This window comes from Piliocolobus tephrosceles, chromosome 8 (genome assembly GCF_002776525.5).
Source record: "Piliocolobus tephrosceles isolate RC106 chromosome 8, ASM277652v3, whole genome shotgun sequence".
Classification (NCBI taxonomy): Eukaryota; Metazoa; Chordata; class Mammalia; order Primates; family Cercopithecidae; genus Piliocolobus; species Piliocolobus tephrosceles.
Genome location: NC_045441.1, coordinates 42908406 through 42926720, shown reverse-complemented (window position 1 = coordinate 42926720; position 18315 = coordinate 42908406). Strand labels below are relative to the sequence as shown.

Here is an 18315-nt window from a genome sequence, read left to right as displayed (position 1 = left end):
GAACAGCGTCAACCGCTTTTATCACCTGCATTTGGAATTACACAAAACAGAGATGAGTGTCTTGTGTCAATTTGTCAGATGTTCCCAGACAGGTTAGAAACATGACACAACGATTGGCAATTAAGTCTGCTTTGCTCCCTCTTATGCAATGATGGGTGGGATCTGGAACCAGGCTGCCCTCTGCTGAAGACTCAGATCATTGCTGTGCTGGAGAGTGGAGAGAGTAAGAGTGAAAGTGCCACACACCTTTCCTACCATTGTGACAACAGGTTTTTCTTGATAGGGCATTTACTGGCTTGCTGTAAACCTGTCACTGTTTTCCAGAGATTCTTTAAAGGTGGTTCAGATAACTTCTGGGTTTTTTGTTTGTTTTTGTTGGGGAGTGAGAGCTTGGAGTTTCCAAGTCTGCCATCTTGCTGCTCTGATTTTAAAAAATAAATAATAGTTAAACATATGACATAACATACACCAAAATAACTTTCTCTTATATTTAAATTATATATGTACATAAACATATCAGAAAAAATAAAAACAAAAGCAAAGCTTCTTTATTCTGCCTTTTTCTCCACATGCTAAAAATGGAGAGAAAATAATAGGCCAATAATTCTCAAATTTTCTGTAGTGAAAGATCAAATCTCTCGCTCCTCTAAATATGTCATGGGTAACACTTTTAAAAATAGACTAAAATTGAATTATTGGGAAAGCACAATAAAAGACATATCAACCCCATTTTCAAATTATTAGATTTAATAGGCATAAAATGTATCTGTCACATTGCAAATGAGTTCCTAAATGGTTCTTCTCAATTTCTTTTGCCAACCAGCACCCTTCAGTTCTCAGTTTGACATTTGATAGCAACCACACTTTCAGTGGCCTGGAGTGATCACTGTCTTTGTGTCCTCTAAATTAGAGAGATTTGTAAGAGTAGAGAAAAAATTACTAAAGGAAATATTTTTTGACTAAATAAAATGGTAAAATCATCTGTACATAAAATCATTCAAACTTCGATGGCAGAAAATCTTTTGGAAAAATATTGGACTCAAATATTGTGAAAAGTTAAATACTACATAATAATTTATAAAAAGTTTATGCAAAAAGAGAAGTGAACCAGTAAGACCTAACAATTAATTGAACAAAGAAGAATGCACACGCTATAAGATAGGAATTGGTAATAGAAGTGGAAAATATATCATTTCCATGAAAGAGAAGAAAATAAAAATTACAATAAAACTTGAGATATAACTTTTGCTGAAAAATTATTTTAAAAATTTTCTAATAATTTCTAAATTATTTTCAGCACAAAGACTCGTGTTGAAAAATAACTTTTCAATAATGTATGTACTTTTTTAAGTCAAATATAATTTTTATTTGAAATTACATTTAAAAAAACTGTCTAAAGCAAAAGTAGTAGCAATGTATTGTGTATTTATACTATATATACAAGTAAAACATAAAATGACAAAAACACAAAAATCCCAGGGAAAAGTGTGGAATATATTGTTCTACTGGTTTATATTACATGTGAATATTATCTGAATATAGACCATTATTAATTAGAGATGTGCACTATAAATCCTAAGGCAATCTTTAAAAGAATTAAAGCAATTCAGTGCTTTCTTAATATTCCTTGATTATGTTTCAATAATTAAACTACTCTCTAAATGTTTGGAAATAAATTGATGATCAAATGTCTACTTTTTCTCAGATACTTTCTGCCTTTGTGTTTTGCTTATTTTAACAAACCTCTGAGCTGTCTCTTCCTCATGTAATGACTTCCAATTGATACGCATATAAAATATGGGACGCTTCATGAATTTGTGTGTCATCCTTGCACATGGTCCATGCTTATCTTCTCTATATCGTTCCAATTTTAGTATACGTGCTGCTGAAGTGACCACACCTATTTGTTAATCCTAAAAATTCAACAACACATACACAACACTCTAAATTTCTAAAGCATGATGGTACCCAAATCACTATGACTAAAAGTGAGTTGATGCCATAAGGGTTAAGAGCTTGGGTGTTGAAAGTGAACTATCACGGATAAAGTTCCATCTTTAGCACATACTACCTCAAGCAATTCAATCTTCTGTGCCTTTCTTTTTCCATCTGTAGCACAGTGATGATACAGTTTGGATATTTTCCCCTTTAAATCTCACATAGAATTATAATCCCTAATGTTGGAGGTGGGGCTTGGTGGGAGGTGATTGGATCATGGGGGCAGATCCTGCATGGCTTGGTGCTGTTGTTGCAATAGTGAGTGAATTCTCGAGAGATTTGGTTGTTTTCAAGTGTGTGGGACCTTCTCTACAACTCTTGTTCTTGTTCTTTTTTTTTTTTTTTTTTGAGACAGAGTCTTGCTCTGTCGCCCAGGCTGGAGTGCAGTGGTCCGATCTTGGCTCACTGCAAGCTCCACCTCCTGGGTTCATGCTATTCTCCTGCCTCAGCCTCCCTAGTAACTGGGACAACAGGCACCCGCCACCATGCCAGGCTAATTTTTTGTGTTTTTAGCAGAGATGGGGTTTCACCGTGTTAGCCAGGATGGTCTCGATCTCCTGACCTCATGATCTGCCCACCTTGGCCTCCCAAAGTGCTGGGATGACAGGCATGAACCACCTCACCCGGCCTGTTCTTGCTCTTGCTTTTGCCATGTGATGTGCCTGCTCCCTCTTTGCCTTCTGCTGTGAGTAAAAACCTCCCTAGAAACCAAGCAGATATCATAATCTTTCTTCCACATAGCTTGCAGAACCATGAGCCAATTGACCTTTTTTTCCTTTAAAAATTACCCAGTCTTAGGTATTCCTTTATAGCAGTGCAAGTATAGCCTAACAGAAAATTTGTACTGAGGAGTGGGGCCTTGCTATAAAAATACCTGAAAATGTGAAAGCAGCTTTGGAACTGGGTAACAGGCAGAGGTTGGAAGAGTTTGGAGGGCTCAGAAGACAGGAAGATGAAAATTTGGAACTTCTTAAAGACTGGTTAAATGGTTGTGGCCAAAATGCTGATCTGATGGTGCTGTGGACAGGGAAGTTCAGGCTGACAAAGTCTCAGTTGGAAGTGAGAAATTTATTGGGAACTGGAGCAAAGATTACTCATATTATGACTTAGCAAAGAACTTGGCTGAATTGTGTTCATGCCTCAGTGATCTGTGGAAGTTTGAACTTAAGAGTGATAATTTAGGTTACTCACTAGAAGAAATTTCTAAGCAGAAAAGCTTTTAAGAGGTGACCTGGCTGCTCACAACCTACACACAGATGTGGGAATTAAGAAATGACTTAAAGTTGGAAGTTATATTTAAAGGGGAAGTAGAGCATAAAAATTTGGAAAATTTTCAGCCCAGCTATGTGGTAGAAAAGGAAGGCCCATTTTCAGGGGAAGAATCTAAGAGGGCTGTGGAGCAACCCGTTGGTAGAGAAATTAGCTTAAATAAAAGGGAGCCAGGAGCTGATAGCCAAGACAACAGGAAAAAGGTCTTGAAGGCATTTCAAAGATCTCTGAGGGAGCCTCTCCCATCCCAGAGCCAGAGATCCAGGAAGACTGAATGTTTTTGTGGGCCTAGCCCAGGGTCCTTATACCCTGTGCAGCTCCAGGATACTGCTCCATGAAATCCCAGCTCTCTGGTGCTAGCACTGGCTCAGAGGACCTGAAGTATAGCTCAGGTTACCACTCCAGAGGTGAGCTGTAAGCCCTGGTGGCTTCTACGTGATGTTAAGCCCATGGGTTCACAAAGTTCAAGAGTGAAAGAGGCTTGGCAGCCTCCAGCTAGATTTCAGAGTATGTATGAGAAAGCCTGGGTACCCAGGCAGAAGCCTGCTGCAGGAGTAGAGCCCTCATGGAGACAATGCTGAGGGCAAATGTGGGGTTGGAGGCCCTGAACAGATTCCCTGTGGTACACTGCCTAGTGGAGCTGTGAGAAAGTTTCCAGATCCCAGAGTGGTACCACTGGCAGCTTGCACTCTGCACCTGGAAAAGCCACAGGCATTGCATTCCAATCTGTGACAGCAGCTGCAAAGGCTGAATCCTGCAAAGCCACAGAGGCAGAGCTGCCCAAGGGAGCCTACCTCTTGCACCAGTGTGTCCTGAATGTGGGACATGAAGTCAGATGAGATTGTTTTGGAGCTTTAAGATTTAATGACTTCTCTGCTGGGTTTTGAACTTCCATGGGCCCTATAGCCCTTTCTTTTGGCCAATTTATCCCTGTTGGAATTGGAATGTTTACCTGATGCTTGTACCCACATTGTATCTTGGAAATAAATAACTTGCTTGGTTTTTATAGTCTCACATGTAGAAGGAATTCATCTCCACATAGGACTTTGAACTTGAGTTAGTATTGGAATGAATTAAGACTTCAGGGGATTACTGGCAGGGGATGATTGTATTTTGCAATGTGAAAAAGACGAGAGATTTGAGGAGAGGTGGAATGATATAGTTTGTCACCTCTAAATCTCATGTTGAAAGGTAATCCCCAGGGTGGAGCCTGGTGGGAGGTGTTTGGGTCATGGGGGTGGATCCCTCATGGCTTGGTGCTTTCCTTGAGATGGTGAGTTCTTGACAGATCTGGTTATTTAAAAGTGTGGCACCTCCCCTGTGCTCTCTCTTGCTTATGTTTTCACCATGTGACCAGCCTGCTGCCCTTGTGCTTTCCCCCTGAGTAAAAGCTCCCTGAGGCCTTCCCAGAAGCCAAGCAGGTGCTGGCGCCCTGCTTCCTGTACAGCCTGCAGAACCATGAGCCAATTAAATATCTTTGCTTTATAAATTACGCAGTCTTAGGTATTCCTTTTAGCAACTCAAGAGTGGCCTAACACATGTGATAATTACAATTCTTGTTTCATAGGCTTATTGTGAGGATGAAAGAGTAAACATATGTACCACTATGCTTGACCCACACAAAACACTCCATAACTCATTACTGATTATTATGAACCATTGCTACTTACAGGTATGACGGGTATGCAGAATTTGTCAAAGCAAAGACCTGTGGTTTAGAATTGTCCTTTGCTCATTTCGGCTGGAGTTTAACGGCACCATATCAGCTTGAGGGAGGAAGAAAGAAACAGGTGGAAAAAACTTTCTTGGTTATGTTGTTCCATCTGTATTCCTGGTTCCTCTAGTGCTAGTTCACACCAGTACAACCCTACCAAAGATCACTTTTCCCAGAATGCACTGCTTATCAATGCCATTCAATAGGAGTCACATATCTCTCTCTGGCTCTTCTCAAAATAGGAGTAGTAGGACTAGGTGTGGTGCCTGATAGCCGGATCCTGGGACTGAAAGTGGGGACACCCATGTGTTCGGTGATCATGGGCTCTGCCTGTAAAGCTGGGTGCCGGAGTTTTGTGTCATGAGAGCCACTTCCCTCTCAGGAGCAATGATGTCTGTGAAGTGATCACATCCAGATTGGCCATTTATGAATGGATAGCACTCTCTTTTCAGTACTTTTACGATATTTCCTTTTTTTCCCCTCAAGACAGAGTCTTGCTGTGTTGCTCAGGCTGGAGTGCAGTGGTGTAATTTTGGCTCACTGCAACCTCTGCCTCCTGGGTTCAAGCAATTGTCCTGCCTCAGCCTCCCAAGTACCTGGGATTACAGGTGCTGCCACCATGCCTGGCTAAATTTTGTTTTCTTAGTAGAGGTGGGGTTTCACCATGTTGGCCAGGCTAGTCTTGAACTCTTGACCTCATGATCCACACACCTTGGCCTCCCAACTGGGATTACAGACGTGAGCCACTGTGCCTGGACCATATTTTCATCCTGTTACTAGAAACAATAATACAATACAATTACAAATCTAGAGAAATCTCTGATTTTCCTCAGACCACCACTCTCAGTTGTCCTCCAAGGCTACTCAGCCTGTGGCACCAGGAGACCCTCCACAAGTCCCTCTCCCATCCCTGCCACCTCGCCCCACTGGTACCATGGGAGCCTGGAAGCTCCTTTGTTCCTGAAAGGTCATTCTTCAGAAGCCTATTGTCCCCATGTGCTTGTCCTGGAAGGAACCCAGTCCACACTCCTGCTAGCTTGATCACTGCTGCACACTCAGAGTCAATGACAGCAAGTTCAACAGGGCTTCTAGTCCACTTGCCATCTACCAAGCACAGGTTGCTTTGAGAAAGATGGAGGATTGAAGAAATGACTCAGCTTTGAGGCCTGGTTCCATTTTCTGTAACAACTGGACTTTGTAAGGGGGAGGAGGAAGCTGTGAGACCTGGATATTCAACTGGAGACAAACCATCTGCAGAGGGAGTGAGAGTTACTGATTTCCACCTGCACATTCATTTTTTTGGTAGACTCTGCAACCACTTCTGTGATTTCCAACAACAGGCTGTTTCTTGACTCAGTGTCTCAATTTGGACATCAGATGTCTGACTCTGCCTTGAAATTGTTCTTAGCTTCTTTATGCAATTTATCTATCTGACCTTCCATTTTTCAAAGCATGTTCTTCAAGTGTTTAGCTTATCATTGATAAGTCACTAGCTGAGACTGTAGCTCATTCCATCCTGCCCCACCAGGGTGGACAACTTGTGGTTTTTCGTTTTGTTTTGTTTTTGAGATGGAGTCTTACTCTGTGGCCCAGGTTGGAGTACAATGGGCAATCTCAGCTCACTGCAACCTCTGCCTCCCGGGTTCAAGTGATTCTCCTGCCTCAGCCTCCAGAGTAGCTGAGATTACATGTGCGTGCCATCACCCTGGCTAATTATTTTTGTATTTTTAGTAGAGACAGGGGTTCACCATGTTGGCCAGGCTGGTCTCAAACTCCTGACCTCGTGATCTGCCCACCTCAGCCTCCCAAAGTGCTGGGATTACAGGTGTGAGCCACCGCGCCTGGTGACAACTTTTGTTTCTTATTGCTTATAGCAAGAACTATTCACAATCACAGCAGCAACACCTTCAAATATTGCATAAAATCTCTTGTCAAGAGGCTTTGTAATGGCATTTGTCAAGAGTATTGAGAGGAAAAGATATTAAATTACAGAAGAGTCTTCTGATTAAAAAGATTATCTGAAGACATATGCTTGAGTAGCTTACTCTGCAAACCTGGCCCACTTCCATTCAGTAGTTACCACAGTGGGAGAGAACATGACTTGTAGCTACAATAACATTGCTGCAGGCATGATAAATTCATCTATGATTGGACCAATTGGAATTTCATGGTCTGAAACATTATGCGTTTGTCAGTCTTGTTCAATTGTTTTCGGCAAAAGTGACTCAATCATATTGTTCATGTCATTCAGGGAAGAAAAGCGAAATGGTCTAAAATTAGACTGTGTACTAACTCCAGGCAATTGGTCTTTGTCCAGATAAATTTCCTTTCTGCTGATAGATTCTCGTTATAAAACTTAGAGCCCATTTGTGACAAGTCACAGCTCATTAACCATCTGTTTCTCTGTTACCTACCTCTCTTTTATAATGTGATAATTTAATTTTCATGACATTTACCTAAAATATTTTATAGCTCTTAAGAAATAACAGCAAATACAAGCAGCATCTCATATTAAATCAATCATTTTGCTATACATATACTTAAGGATATAATGATTCAAGGACAGAAAGTTCATATAAAATAAAAATAATGCACACAGAAAACTACAAAAATAGCTTCCCAAGTAAACAATGCGGGCTTTTTGCATTACACTGTATGGGCAGTCAGCAGAGGCTTACAGATGTCAGACAGAAATATGAACCTCTAACAGTTCGTAATGCACAACAATGATCGAGAGCATTTTGCCTTTACTCTCAGATTCCACTAGTGACAAAAGAGTTTGTTATCTCCTTCACCACAACTCCAGGGTAACAAAGCACAAAGAAAAGACAAACCAGAAAATGGAGTGAAAGACTCTGGCTAAGGTGGTGTGCCACTGGGTTGCCTCTCGGGTGTCTGCGGCTCACTCCGGATCACATTGAGGGTGCTGGTTGTGTGCGCCCTATTCATCTTAACAGCCCCAACACTTAATACAGTGCTTGCATGTATTTGGAATATGTAATTTTTAAACTTAAAAAATATGTAAATATGTCTTCAGTAGCATGGAACATTTTTGAAAATACAAAGAAATTAAATAAAATATATTTGCCCATAATCCCACTACTCTGTGATAAAACTGTTATAGCATTTGATCATTTATCTGAAAGCACTTTGATGTATGTGTGTGTGCGTGTGTGTATGTGTGTCTACACATTTGCCTGTATGTCTACACACAAGTACATAATTGGGGTTGTGCTTCATATGTCTTTTGGAACTTTCCATTAACTTTTTGTCACTGCAGTACTTTTACATATTTTGAAAAAATTGAATTGAATTGCCAGGCTTATAAGAGAATAGAGGTGTTTCTTGATTTATGTCTCTCCACTCTTGATTCCTGATCTTATGTGGCAACTGCGTTCAACACTTGTAGCTGTTTCTTCTGTTTTTTAACTGCATTCCTGCAGGGTATGCTTCTGCCACTCCTTCATGATTATTTGGTTTATAGTTCTATCAGCTCGCTTCGTAGATGATGATTTGATTTTAGATTCCTCACCTCCACACTTTCCACTTCTGAGGACAATCACATGTGGCCTTCATGGGCATTAGTATTGATATTATATTAATTGTGCTAATATTGAACCATTTCCATGCCTTTAGATCTTTGTCATATAAGCTTTTCCAACTGATTTTGTTTTTTACTTACTAACTTGCCCATTTTATTTTTTAATGTATATATGTTTTTAATCTCCTACCTTTCTTGAAGTGCACTTTCTAATTCGAGGAGTGGTTTGGCAATTTATTACTGTTCTATGTTGTTGAACAGCAAACACAATTGTCACCTTTTTCCTGTGTAGAATATAACATTATGAAATGGTGAAGGAATGAATTTGATCCACGATACTAGAGATACAAACATGTCAAATTCTTCCACTTTTTCTAAGTAAAACTTTTTGTGAATTCCCACACACTAGGGCTGATGGAAAATCCAAACTGCAATTTTCAAGGCTATATCTATGTATCTATTTTTGAGACCTTTATTTTATCTTCCTTAATTCAATGAAAAGAGTGAGAGGTGTGTTTTAGTGCCACAGTCCTCTAGTATTTTTGTCTATGTCTCGAAATTTTATGTTAATAATATTGGTTAGTAAACCTTGATCAAAATATAGTTATTGAAATGTTTTCAACACAGAAAGATGATTACTTTTAAAATGTAGGTGAACATTTATCCATTAAAAACAGTTTGTTTAATTTACTCTTGAGAATTCAGATTTGTCCAAAGTTACCACAGCAGTTATTTTGACCTACATTATTTTCTATATTATATCTTTTCCAACCAAATCATTGTAGGATTTTTAAAGCACATATGCTTTTAACTTAACATGCTAGAAAATTAACTTTTTATTTTTCTTGCCCTGCCTTAGGTTTTTAAATGCGGAATCATTCTAAGCCATGACCTCTTAATAGTTAGAGCTGTGGTTGGTAGGTTGATAACAATGCTGATTACTTAAAGGACATTACTACTCAGAATCAGATAATAGGAATATTTTGTACAAAACCATAAGTAACACAGTAAAAACTGTAGTTAAAGAAAAGTTTGTGTTGCTAACTACCTTTATAATTAAAGAAGAAAGAAAAATAAAGCCAGTAAGTAATGAAAAGAAATTTTTGAAAGAACAGTATAATTTATCAAAAGAAATCAGAAAGTGGGAATTATAGAAAAAAGCAATCTGTTGAAATAGCAAACAACAAAAATAAGGATGAATCATCACAAAACTTTTCTTTGTAAAGATTGATAATATAGATAAACAACTTGCAAGTGTTATTGAAGAAAGAAAAAGAAAAAATAGACATGTAGAGTTGATGAGGGATGAGAAAGAGAATGTAACATAAAGAATTTTTTAAATCTGGAAACACTGCCACATAAAGGGAAAGGCAGCAACTTTGAAAATCAAGATAAATAACTAGCATGATTTCCCAGTAAAATATAAACTACCAAAATTACCCAAGAAAGTGAAAACTTCTAATGAACCAATCATAATGGAAGAAATTCAGGAGGTGATAGAATACATCGCATTGAAGAGGGCACCAGACCAGGTCTCTTCACAGCTGAATTTTAAATTATCTTTAAATATCTCACAATGTTACTAAAACTATTCTAGGCTCTAAAAAAGATATAAATCTTCCTATTTCACTTACAAAATCAGTGAAATGTTAATAATAAAACTTAATAATGATAACATTTAAGTAAAATGATAGAAAATAATGACAAGTAGAAACCAGATTATTTACAAGAAAATATTAGCAAAAGAACCCAGAAATACATCAAAAGAGTAATACACTATGACCAACTAGGTTTTAGTACAGAAATAAAAGAGTAGTTAAAAATGAAAATAGGTATCAAATAATCCACTCCATCACTAAATTACAAGAGAAAAAAAGACAATCCTCATCATTGATGCTGAAATAGATATTTATAAAATGTATATGCCATTCCTTTTGGTTTTCTAAAATTAAAACAATGGTACAAGTAAAGAATTCCTACCTCTTCAAAAGAGGGTTTACATTGAAAATTCTTCTCATCACTGTCCTTTCATCAAAACTACAGAATATCAAAGGAAAAAAAATTTAAAAGCAGACCAGGCATAGTGGCTCACGCCTGTAATCTCAGTACTTTGGGAGACCAAGCTGGTGGATTGCCTAAGGTCAGGAGTTCGAGGCCAGCCTGACCAACATGGTGAAACTCCAAAAACCTATACTAAATAGGTTTTTTAGTATAGGTTATACTAAAAACTAAAGTATCTATGGTTTAACCACAAAGTATAAACCACAAAAGTTAGCCAGGTGTGGTGGCAGGCACCTGTAATCCCAGCTACTTGGGAGGCTGGGACAGGCAGTCACTTGAACCCAGGAGGCGGAGGTTGCAGTGAGCCAACACTGGGCCATTGTACTCCAACCTGGGTAACAAGAGCGAAACTCCATCTCAAAAACAAAAGCAAAAACAAAAACAAACAAAAAAACCTTAAAAGCAACTGGAAAGGCAATTGTTACGATCTACCAAAGAACGACCCACTTCCAACAAACAGCTCAAAATTAAAAGGCAGTGGAATAGTAGCTTCAACATGTTGAAAGAAAATAACTGCAAGATTTCTACACTGAGTGAAAATATTTCTTAAGAACTGGAGTAAATTAAAGACATTTTCAGAAAAGAAAAAAAAAAATAGAGTGAGTCCACTAACAGAATACCATTAAAGGAAATTCTAAAGAATGTACTTCAGAAAGAAAGTGAGCTTGAATGTCTAAATGCAAAACAGAATAACAAGCAATATTAAATACATTGGTGAAAATATTGGTAAAATTAGGCAAACATTGTATAAAACAATAAAAATAATTTATAGGGTGAGGGAATAAAGATAAACTAACATACTGGATAGCAATAGCATATATGTTGAAAGGAGATGATTATAATTAAAGTTTTCTGATATACTTATATTTTAAAGAGGAATATTAAAGTACCATGGTGGTTAGCTTTGACATAATCACTAAAATATTCAAAAGAGAATAATATTGTTTAAAGGGAAACCTATAGTGAGAAGATGAAATGAACAGTATTACAAAAATTCTCAATCAAGCGAAAACTAGGCAAAACAGAAGGGAAATAGGTAAAGTGGGACAAATACAAAGCAAGTGATAAAAAGGTCATTTTTGTAGTCACCAGGCAAATGTCATTTAAATATAAATTTAATTAACCAGTTTATCAATCACACTAATCAGAGTTCAAGTGCTGAACAGCAAGTGGCGAGTGGCTACCATGTTGCACAACACAGATATAGGACATTTCTGTCATTGCAGAGAATGCTTTTGAAAAGTGCTGCTCTAGGAAAACAGGGATGGAAATGGGTCCATGAGGAGAGAGATGACAGCAGGAAACCAGATGAAAGAGGATGTTGTCTGCAAATGGGATGGTGGCACTGGAGTAAGAAGAGAAGAATTGGAATCTGGACATATTTTAATTCAGGAAGAAATGATAGATAATGTCATATAACCATTAAATACATTCAATCAGTAGTGGATTTTTCAGGGAGGGTCTACCAAATAATCAAGTACTATAACATCCCAAACTTTTACAAACTCCACAGAACAGATCAAGAGAGAACATTTTGTCACCCATTTTATGAGATGAGAATGAACTCAATACCGAAACATATTAACCACACAAAAAAACAAAAAAAGCAATCTCATCTATGAACATAGATTCAAAATTTTAAAACAAATGTTAGCCAACCGAATGTAGCAATACATACTAAATGGCATGCATCATGACCGAGATTGGGGCTTACCTCACAGATGCATGCTGATTATATGAGAAAATCTAATAATTTGTGCAATTTGTCACGTTAACAGGAGAAACAGGAGAAAATATAAGGAAACACAAGAAGTGAGAAAACTGGAAATTATAACTATATATTTATACAATATAAATTAAGAATATAAATGATTAAAACTGACCACAGGAGAGAAAATTCAAACAGATAAATTACTATAAAAGAAATATAGTTGTTAAAGACCTGTATGCTATCCCTACCTCCATGAATGTTCACTTACATAGCCTGAGATATACTTATTGGGGAAACTGACCAAACAATTAAAGAATTGAAAATGGCAATGCTACATAAACTGATCCAGAGTATACATGTGGGGTGTGTGTGTGTGTGTGTGTGTGTGTGTGTGTGTGTGTGAAACAAGCTTCCAAGCTACATTTATAAATTCATCAAAATAATTATATCAAAATTTGATGTAGCTCCTAAATTTACAAGCTAATATTGATACAAAATTTTAAAATAAAATACTAGCAATCAGAATTAACAGCAAAAGAGTTGTACACCGTAACTAAGTGAAGTTCACAACAATAATGCAATGAGTAGTCAATATTCAGAAATATATTAATATAACAGGTATTTTAATGAATCAAAATGAAGTTCACAACAATAATGCAATGAGTAGTCGATATTCAGAAATATATTAATATAACAGGTATTTCAGTGAATCAAAAGAAAATTCACATAATTATCATTAATGATAAAAATACTTTTGAAAATAAGTCAATAGTGATTTGTGGTAAAAATTAAGTATAATTTAAATCAGAATAGCTATAGAACTTGAGTAGATTCTAATATTTATTTAAAAATTTAAACTCATTGTTAAATTTAATAAGCTAATGATATTTAGTCACACCACTATGAATTAAAATTATTCTGAAATTCATAGGTAATATAAACAAATAAATGAATAAAATGGAAAGAAGGTACAGAATTATCATTAGTAACATACAGTATAGGAAACCTAGGAATCAATTGAAAAAATAGTATAAGCAATAACAGAATTTTGTAAGATTTCTGGGTTCAAAATTAAGGCCATCAAATCCAAAGTTTAAGAAAAATCACATTTATAAGAGCTACAAAAATATATGTCTAGAAACAAATTTATAAGAAATGAGCAAGATTTGTGTGAGGAAAACTTTCAGATGTCATTCAAGGCTATACATAAATCTTTATATTGCAAAGATGTGAACTTCAATACATTTTAAAGTCATGTGACCACAGATTTTTTTTTTTTTTTTTTTTTTTTTTAGGAATATATTGTGAAAACACAAGTTCGCTCAAAAGTTAATGTTTGCAGCTGTTCAGTGGCTCATGCCTATAATCTCACTGTAGGAGGCAGCAGGCTCACTTGAACCCAAGAGTTTGAGAGCAGCCTGGGCAACATAGGGAGATTGTGTATCTACAAAAATAAAAACAATTAGTCAAGTGTAGTGGTGGATGTCTGTGTTCCCAGCTACTCAGGAGGCTGAGGTGGAAGGATTGCTTGAGCCCAGGAGGTCAAGGCTACAGTGAGCAGTGATTGTATCACTGCACTCCAGCCTGGGCAAGAGCAAGACCCTGTCTAAAAAAAAAAAAAAAAAAAGTTAATGTGTTCAATACAAATGTGCAATTGAAATGTAAGAGGATAAGTTAACAGGTGGGACTAGGAATACAACATACTAAAACCAATTAAAAATGGAAACAACCGTGGTTAAGCAATTTGTATTAGTGTATGAGTAAGTAGACATACCAGTAGCACAAACTAGAGAATCTAGAAATAGTCCTAACTACATTTAAAGTTGCTAATATCTCTTAAAGGCAGGTTGGCACATCAATGGGACAAAGATGGATTGACTGAGAAATGGTTGGTATTAATTTCTATTAAAAATATTGATTTCTATTTCTACTGACTCATATTAAAATAAATTGAAGGTAGGTAAAATAATTTAAATCACAAAATGAACTCCTGAACTACCACAATGTAATGTTAAGTGCATCATATTAATAGCAATCTTCACTTGGTAAAGCCATAATGAAAAAAAAAAATTAACTTTATAAAAAAATCCGAAGTTTCTGAATAGAAAAAAAAATCAATATAAATAATATATATTATTATATTATATTCAATATATATTATTATTACACATATTATATATTATATATTATTTATATTATATTCTATATATATATTTGTGGAACATATCAGTAAAATGATTATTTTCCATAATCTATAAAAAGAGTCTACAGGCTGGGTGTGGTGGCTCACACCTGTAAGTACTTGGGGAAGCCAAGATGGGCAGATCACAAGGTCAGGAGAGCTAAACCATCCTGGCCAACATGGTGAAATCCTGTTTCTACTAAAAATAAAAATAAAAATAAAAATAAATTTTAGCTGAGTGTGGTGGCAGGCACCTGTAATCCCAGCTACTCGGGAAGTTGAGGTGGGAGAATCATTTGAACTCAGAAGGTGAATATTGCAGTGAGCCGAGATTGCACCACTGTAGTCCAGCCTGGCAACAGAGTAAGACTCCATCTCAAAAAAAAAAAAAAAAAAGGGTCTACAGAACTTCTAGGAAAATTATAGTCCAATACAAATCTGGATAAAGACATGAACAAACAGTTCAGAGAAAGGAAATATAAATTAGTCTTAAGCATGATGCTCAGTATTTTTTATAAGAAGAAATATATGTAATTTACTGTTTTTCCTCTATCAGAATCTATATGATGGGAAAAACAGCATTCTCATGCATTTATTTTCATGACAGTGAGCATTACTTGGTGGCTGCTGTAACAAATTGCCAAACGTTTGGTGGCTTAGAACAACAGAAATGTATTCTCTCTTCTCCTAACTGCTGACATTCCTGGACTTGTGGCTGCATCACTTCAATTTCTGCCTCCATGCTCGCATTGCATCTTCCTCTTCTGTGTGTGTCTGATCTCCCTTGGCCAGGGACAATTGTGATGGCATTTAGAGACTCCTGGATAGCCCAAGACAATCTCCTACTTTCAAAATCCTTAATTTAATCACATCTGAAAAGACCCTTTTTCCAAATAAGGCAACATTCTTGGGTTCTGGGAATTAGTGTGAGGATGTATCTCTTGGAGCTGTGATCAGCCTGCTACAGTGTTAACTGAAAAAACATCTCTGTAGGGCCATATCTATGTAAACTAAAATCGTGGCATTTTTGACATAGCAATTACACTCTTAGCAAAAAGAGATGCATACGAAGATGTTTAATAGATCATCATTTGTTGAAGAAAAAAATACAAAGAAAAATAACCTAACTGTTCAATATAGGACTAAAATAAATTATAGTATATCCTACCTATTCGCTTTTTGTAAGTTATTTTTGTTGTAAATACATTCCAGTTACTGATTTGTTTTTTTACTGTGGCGTTTTTTTTTATGAACAAAAGTTCTTAATTTTAATGTAGTCAAATTTATCAGTCTACCTTTGAACTGCCCCTTTAATGTTTTATTTAAGAAATACTTTATTTTGATGTCTTAAAGGTATCCTGCTATATTTCCTTAAAAATATCTTAAAGTTTCACTTTGAAATGTAAATCTTTTATTCACCAGGAATTGTTGTAAAGCGTATGGTGGAATTTGAGATCCTAGTTTTCTTTTCTTCTAAACATTTTGTATCGTCCTAAATAAGTGCATCCTTTCCACACTGATAACTTACGTTGCATCTGTAATATTTTTAAAATTTACGTATCTGCATGGGGCTGTTTCTAAGATCTCTACCCTGTTCCTCTTAAAATTTACCTATCCCTGTGATGACTCCACATTATCTTAATAAAAATTGTTTTTCTATAATAAAGCTTGAAAAATACTGAGACAAAGGCCCTCACATATTTTTGCTATTCAGAAAAGTTTTAGCTTTCCTTATCTCTTTCTTCTACCATATAAATTTTACAATTGGTTTGTCATATTTTTTGTAAAAACTAGTTTGAGTAAAATGAATCTCTTTACAATATTGAGTCTGACTTTCCATTAGCATAGTATGCCTTTGTGATTCTTTTTTGGGTCTTAAATAATACCATAACTTAGTAACTAAATAATGTTTTTAAATTCTGTATTTAAAGATCATAGTTATCCTTTACCAGGTAGTTTTACTTTTTGTTACTATCCATCTTTTAAAATTTAATTTTCTGCTTGTTTCCAGCAAATAAAATGCATATTACATTTTAATATTCATTTTAGATCTGGCAATGCTGTTAATCTTTGTTAGTAATTTTTCTGTAGATACTTTAAGGTTTTTAATATAGATAATAATATCATGTGTGAATGATAGAAATTGTCTTTCTTTTTTCCAAGTCTTATATGTATTATTTCCCTTTTTCTCTATGCTCTAGAATTTCTAAAATATTCTAAAATAGAATTGGGAAGATCGTTTTGAGATATAAATATATCTCTCAATATATATATTTGTGAAATTTATATACATATAATCTCTATTTTAAAGTCAGGTTTATTGGGGGATATTATAAATGCAGTAAAACTTAAAATTTATTCTTTTTAAGTATATGGTTAAATGAATTTTGACAAACATATACAGCTCTGCAACCCCCACCACTATATATCAATATATAGACTATTTCTATTACCCCATAAAATTATCCAAGCTTCTCCCACATCTGCAGACAAACTCTATCCTTATTTCTGCCCCAAATGGCATATAAACAGGATCATAAAATATATAGTCTTTTATATCTATTTTAAAAAATTCAACCTAATGCTTTTGAGATTCATGCATGTTATTGGATAAATCAGGAAACCAGTCTTGAATTCCTGGGATAAATTTATTTTTTTTTCTCATTCATTGCTGCAATCAATTTGCAACAGAGAACAGTGTTTATCTGTTCACATTTGTAAGTGAGTTTAACTTGTAATTTTTATTTCTCATACTATTTTTTTCTGGTTTTGGTATTAAAATAAACTCTCCTTAAAAATTGGGTGAAGAATATAGTGTAAAAGAGTTTCTATAATATGGAAATTTTCTTTTCTTTTTTTGACACGGAGTTTCGCTCTTGTCACCCAGGCTGGAGTGCAATGGTACAATCTTGGCTCACTGCAACCTCTGCCTCCCAGGTTCAAGTGATTCTCCTACCTCAGCCTCCCAAGTAGATAGGATTTCAGGCATGTGCCACCACGCCCAGCTGATTTTGTATTTTTAGTAGAGATGGGGTTTCTCCATGTTGGTCAGGCTGGTCTCGAACTCCCAACCACAGGTGATCTGCCCGCCTCGGCCTCCCAAAGTGCTGGGATTACAGGCATGAGCCACCGCGCCTGGTCTGGAAATTTTCTTTTACTGAATTCTTAGAACTTGCACATAAGCAGATCTGGGCCTTGTGGTTTCTTCATAAAGGAGATTATTAAGCATTATATTAAGCATTAATTATATTGTTTAATAATATATTTAAAATTGTTTTGAAAAATCCTTCAGTCTGTGTTTTTCCCCTGCTTTCACAGCACAGCAATCAACACAGAAGACTTCTGTGACCACACAATGTGTGGGAATTTCTCACCACTAGCAAGGGAGCAATCAGTTCTGTAACAGTTATAAGCTGGGTGTCCTCCAGTTCAGTTCCATTACTGTCTACCTGGACATAGCCTCAGATCCCATATGGTGAAGGCTTAATTCCACAAGACCTCCCTCCTACCAGTTCCAAGTCCAGGCCTCTGGAACTTATGACTGACTGGCTTCAACTTGGGATTCCCATAACCTCCTCTTTGGGTTGGATTACTTTGCTAGAGTGGCTCACAGAACTTGGAGAAATACTTATTATGTTTATCAGTTTATTACAAAGGATATTTTAAAGGATACGAATACACAGATTGATTAAGAGACACATAGAGTGAGGTCTGGAAGGGCTCCGAGTGCAGACGCTTCTGTTCTGTCCAGGTGGAGTCCAGGAGGGCCACCTTCCTGGCTCATGGATGAGTTCTTGTTCACTTTCCTGTCAGTGTCCATGTGCTCAGCTATCAGGAAG

The 18315-nt window shown here is 36.3% G+C and overlaps 1 non-coding gene across 1 annotated transcript; it reads right to left on the bottom strand.

The window, feature by feature from the left end:
* Window positions 1-1791: 1791 nt before the first annotated feature.
* Window positions 1792-1898, bottom strand: LOC111555745. Its single transcript, XR_002735630.1, has one exon. It is a non-coding gene; the product is annotated as a U6 spliceosomal RNA (small nuclear RNA).
* Between the last annotated feature and the right edge of the window lie 16417 nt (window positions 1899-18315).